Source organism: Armigeres subalbatus, chromosome 2 (genome assembly GCF_024139115.2).
Source record: "Armigeres subalbatus isolate Guangzhou_Male chromosome 2, GZ_Asu_2, whole genome shotgun sequence".
Classification (NCBI taxonomy): domain Eukaryota; kingdom Metazoa; phylum Arthropoda; class Insecta; order Diptera; family Culicidae; genus Armigeres; species Armigeres subalbatus.
This window is the reverse complement of record NC_085140.1, coordinates 334,863,099-334,869,417: the sequence shown is the minus strand read 5'-3', so window position 1 is coordinate 334,869,417 and position 6,319 is coordinate 334,863,099.

Below are 6,319 nucleotides of genomic sequence, written 5' to 3'. Positions count from 1 at the left end.
ATTTAAATTTCACTACATTTCTTTTTGGAATGCATATGACATGTGAGTAAGTTTTATTTGACACAAGTAAGGTCGTCATAAATGTAGGTTTTTGAAGCCTACCTGATTGTTATAGTGGAAATTAAGTGACAATTATTTTGAGTGGGTAAAGTTGCATCACAGATTCCTTTACTGCCGCATCCATATACAGATGTGCTCGACTTGCGGTTAGCGGCAGTTTGTAGATAGATTGTTTGGTCCACTCTTCATCAATGTTGGCCATAAAACAACGACTGTGAATGGACCATGCCTTTCCACATTTCTCTATGGTAAATTCAAAAATAATAATAATTCAAAGAGCACAAATTAAAGAGAATAATTAACTGAATGAGGGAAATAATTTAAAGAAATCAAACGATTTTGAGCACTAGAACAAAAAAAAAGAAATGGCAGAAAAAATAGCAAAAATTGCAAAAATAGCAAATTAAAATAAAACAAAAAAACTTCTTGTCGTGACCGGTCCTAGTCACTAACCGTTGCATCAACAACATAAATGTTGTTGATGTTCATCGACGCTCCGATTAGTCATGTAGGGTGCCACCCACTACTCGGCATCGAAGCGGATGCTCGCTGCTACCTCCGATGAGTCATTCCGGTATTGGCAGAGGGCGGTGCCACCCGCTTACTCACCACCGGAATGTCATCGGGAAATCCTTCGGAACCACTCCTGTGGCCGCCTTGGCCCGTCGATGGTCCTGCTGCTGGATGTGGTTCAACACATCGGCCAAAAATTCGAATCAATTGAACCATTTTACTCATATTTATGGACATATGAGACATGGTTCGTTAATGATGAGTCAACACTCCTTCGTGCCATTCATACCCTGTTGCCATATTTTACCATTAATGCCTTCAAGTTCATTATGTGCAATATTATTGCCTACTTTTTGGCGAATTATCCAGTAATACGCATTGAGCTTTCATAACTTGGTTACATCGCATGTTCAAGAATTTGTGATATGCGCAGATTTATAAAGTGCTTGTATGTACTTTTTTTTGTCAGTACATTTGAACAAAATATTTGTTTAACTTTAATTTCTTATTTTTTTTTAATAACCTCATTGCTATCACTACACTTCTCTGTTAGCTTCCACAAAAATCAGGACAGAAACTCTTAATCTCTTCGTCAGCATTGGATTGTTGTTCTTCAAGTTGTAACTTCCGTATCCTTTTTTACTTGGATAACCAAAAATCTAGAGGTGAAAAAAATGACACAAGGAAAACTAAACACATCTTGATTCGACCACAGCACACTACGTTTTTCCTTGCTTACAACCAGGCATTGAAAAAAATCAGATCATGAGTAAAAATCGGCTAAATTCATTCCAACTTGATGCTCTACTGCGGTCTAATCGCTGATGCTTTCTAGATCGTTGAAAGTTGGCGTTCGTTGATTCAATGTTCAAAGATCTTCATCGCTCACCAACGGAAGACAACTGAGTGAGGCAAATCACTTGGTAACACAACAATGAGTGGTGTTACCACACGCTGTTAGAAAAATCGAGAAAAATCTTTTCAGACATTAGGAAAATTAAGTCCGATATAAGAATGGAACTATGATACACTGCATGGGAGGCTTTGATACTTTCTCTCCTCCATCGCAGCTACTTGAAAGCAGAGTGAATAAAGCAGAACACTTGATGTGTTTTGGTTTTATTCTAGTAGAGTGAGCGTAACACAAATGCTCCAATCGTTTGGCTTGGCGAACTCTGTTGCTCGTTGTTTACGCAGCAATGATCGCTCATAATCATTGTTTGGTATCCATCTGAGCAAGGCTGTTCACTCACTGGCATAGGATGCTATGATTCAATTAGATCAATGCTCGTCCACTTCACTCACGCTTTCAATGCCTGCTTACAACAAGCTGCATCAGACGCAGAAACCACTCTCATTATTTGCCATAGAAAATTGACCCGATCTACTGTTGCGCTCCAGAGTCATTGATAAAACATTAGGGGGATTCAGTTAACGGCGTAGGTTGCTGTGTATCTGTTTATGGAAATGTTTCATAGGCGATTTGAAATATGTCCCTAGTGATTGAGTGTGAAATATTTCTATAATCAGATACGCAGCAACCTACGCCGTTAAGTGTATACCCCTATTGTTTTTTTTGGGAAAAATACGTTAAGCTCTTTTAGTGGAATGTATTCAACCGTCTGAGATGAATTAAGTACTCTCCATTTAATTCCGCCAATTATTTTCGATATCTTTGTTTTTTTTGCCAAAAGTTCTTCTTGGAAAAAAAATCTAAATCGAATCTTTTTGCCTTTCTCGTACAACTAAGTTGTACCGAAAGGCTATCATTTCACTCCGAAAACGAACTTTTTATAGAAGCCTCTTAGACCCATAGTATTATATACCAATCGACTCAGCTCGACGAGCTGAGCACATGTCTGTCTGTCCGTGTGTATGTCCGTGTGTATGTGTGTGCACAAAAGATATAAAAAACATTAGACAACTTTTTCGTATAGTAATCCTTAACCGATTTTCTCGCAACAAGTTTCATTCGACAGGGGGCAAAGCCTTGTTGATCACTATTGAATTTTATAACGATCGGTCATTGCGTTTGAAAGTTATGAAGAAAATGGTATATCGGACCAAATTTAGTCTATATAAGGTTGGTGTCTCAACTAAATGCGAGAAAGGCACCACCAACGCTAGGTAGATTATTCTTGGTTTTTTTCAGAAATTGCTACTGCATTAAAATGACCGCTAATAGATTAGAATTGATGGAAATAGTCAAATCTATCCCCCTAAAGTGCAATTTTGACCGCTCTTTTTTATAATGCGTGCGAAAGGCACCACCAACGCTAGGTGGATTATTCTTGGTTTTATTTATCCTTCTTCCTTCTTGCTATTTTTCCCTTCCTTTTTTCTTTTTTTTTTCTTTTTTATTCTTTATTCTTTATTCTCCTTCTTCCTTCATCACTGTTTATTATTTTTTCCTTCTGTTTTCTACCATTCTGCTTCTACCTTTTATCTATCCTTATTCTTTTTTCTCCCTTCTTTCTTCTTTTTTTTTCTTCTTCTTCTTCTTACTTCTTTAATTTTCCTGCTTCCTGATAAAATCTGTTAAAAATTGGCAAGTGAGTCTTACAGTCAACAAAATGTATCTTTAATATAGATTTTGGAAAACATAAAATTTCACAACCATGATTCCAGTCGGTTCGAAAACCGACCTCTTATATATATATCTATCTTTTTTTTATTGAGTTATGACACTTCTGTCTGCACTTCCTCGCAAAACTGCTTGAAAACATTCACCATCACCGTTTGCTGCCTGCTGTGATGGAAGGAAAAACCTCAAATGAGGGAAGAAACCCCCTTTCCTAGCTTTGCTATCTTACTCCTCCCTTGTGCCAAGGTCAGTCCAGTGATTCCGGTGGAGCAGGGCGTCCGGTTCACTGGTGCCTTGACTACCCGTCGCTGGTGGTATTACGTCGCGATCTACTCAGTCTAGTCCAAAACGGTGGATCTAGCCTACACCGACGGAGAGTTCCCCGACAAAAGATTTTTTCCCGGCACCGATTCTCTTTGGACGTTGCGCCATTTCTTTTGCAAAACAGATGATATGCGCGATACTACCCTGTCGACCGCATTCCAAGTGCTTTCCTCTCGGCACATTTCTTCAACAACGTTCTCCAAGCTTAAGCCGGTTATTTCCCTTCGTAGTGCCTCAAACCTTGGACCTACGAAGACCACGTGCTCCGGCGTCTCTTCGACGTTCTCAACGGTTCGGACAGAACGGTGAGTTAGCATGCCCGAGCCGATGCAGATACTTTCTGAAGCATCCGTGGCCCAACAGGAACTGCGTCAGGTGGAAGTTTACATCGCCATGCTTTCTATTTATCCACGTCGCCAGGTTCGTCCTTTCTCCGTACTGTCCCACTCCTGTTGCCATCTCGCCATCGAACGGATTCTCACCACCTTCCTTATGTTTCTGGTGTCTCTCCGCTGACAACACTCGATATCTTACTCCAGTGCGATGCAGATGGGTAACATCCCGGCAATAACGCATGCTGCCTCCGACGAATCGTTCTATACGCGCTTGCAACCGCTTGGTCATCAGCCGGAACACACTTTTTAGTTTTTCACGGTTCCGTTTGTTTTGCAGTACTTTCCCCCAAGCAGGAACTCCATACCGCAGTATTGATGACGAGACACTAGTTAGCAGACGCCTCGTGCTGCTTCTTGGTCCGCCAACGTTTGGCATGATCCTCGTTATCGCGTTCATTTCCTTCGCCGACTTTTCACAGGTGTAGTCGACATGGCTGTTGAAGTTCAACCGGGCATCAATCATCACTCTCAGGTGCTTCAGTGACCATTTCGATTTAATTTCATGCCCTCCGATTGCGATCTCCATCCATTGGATTGTTTTGCAGTTGCTGACTAATAGCACCTCCATTTTTTGGTGAGCTATCTGTAGCTTAACTCCATTCACTCAACTCTCGATTGTGGTTATCGCAAAACTCACGATTCTCACTTTCCTGGGCAGCTGCAGTGTCAGGACTCCATCATACATCCCGTTCCAAAGGGTTGGTCGAGTATGGAACCCTGAGGAACACCCGCCGTAACACGCATCGACTTTTGCCCTTCGTTCGTGTCATACACCAGAACTCTGCTCTGAAAGTAGCTCTTCAGAATGTGACACAGATAGCCGGGAACCCGCATTCTGTGCAGTGCTGCGGCAATAGCTTCAAAACTGGCGTACGCTTCACGTCTATCGTAACCACTGCGCAGTATCGATCTTCTCTTCGCTTCTGTTTGGACGCTTTCTCAGCACTTTCGAGTACTGTCCGGATTGCATCCACAGTTGATACTCCTTTTCGGAATCCGAACTGCATCATTGACAGACCACCCTCACCCTCCATACACTTCGTCAACCTGTTGAGGATGATTCTCTTCAGGAGCTTCCCAACTGTATCTATCAGGCATATCGGTCTTTACGAGGCTGGATTCTCCGGCGGCTTTCCAGGTTTTGGCAGCAATACCAGCTTCTGGGTCTTCCACATTTTTGGAAAGTTACCCTCGTCCAGGCACCGCTGGAGTACCGTTCTGAACATATCCGGATATGCCAAGATCGCAGCTTTCAGAGCCACGTTTGGTGTTCCATCTGGACCGGGAGCTTTCTTCGTTTTCAGGTGCTTCGCTGCTTCTGTCAGCTCGTCATTGGACACTTGTCGATCCTCGGCAATTGCTTCCGCATCTTCGCCGTATGGTGTCGGTGGCCACGTAGTCAGGTCGTGTTTCGGGAAGATTTCCTTCAGCATTACTGGACACATTTCAGCTGGCGTCGACGGGCCTTTGATCTTCGCCATCACAATTCTGTACGCATCACCCCAGGGATTGGCGTCTGCTTCTCGGCATAGCTCCTTGTAGCAGTCTGATTTGCTAATCTTGATTGCTCGTTTCAATGCGGTTCTAGCTTCCCGGAACGCCGCCTTGCGCTCCTCTCTTTCTGGTTCCGTCCTCGCTCTCTGTGCCCGCCTCCTGGATCTGAGACAAGCAGCACGCAGCGCACTGAGCCTCTCGTTCCACCAGTAAGCTGGACGGCGATTGCTTCTAGGTTCCAGTTTTCGCGGTATTGCGGCGTCACAAGCCGTTACCATCCTCCTTATCAGTTCGGTCGCATCAATGTGCTCGATACTATTGTCCAGACGAAGTGCCTCAACGAAGAGGTCCTTTATAAAGGCTCTCATCTTTCACTTTTGCTCAATGGTCACTCTTCTTCGTGTTGTCGCGAGGTTTCGTTGCCCAATACAATAGGGAATCGCCTGATGATCGATATGGATGTACATTTCACTAACTCTCCAGTTCATGTTCAGCATCAGTGAAGGACTGCAGAACGTGATGTCGAACATAGACTTTCATCGTCTCTCCGAAATGTGCTAACGGTGCCGTCATTGCACAATCGTACATCCAGCCTCGCCAGAGCTTCCTGCAGAATGTATCCCCTCGTATTGGTTACTCTGTTGCCCCACTGCGCAGCCCAGGCATTGAAATCACCTTCTATAACTACCGACCCTCGTCCGACCAGCTTGTTGGTGAACTGCTCTAGCATCTGGCTGAACTGCTCCACTGTCCACCTTGGAGGTGCATAGCAACTGGATATGTAAATCCCGTTGATTTTGGCAATCACGAATCCTTCACATAAACTCTCCACCACTTCTTGGATAGGGAGTCTGCCCATAACTTGTATCGTAGCCATTCCCGTTCTGTCAGCCACCCAGTTGCCGTTATCAGGGGGAACTCGATACGGCTCTGCAATTATCGCTATGTC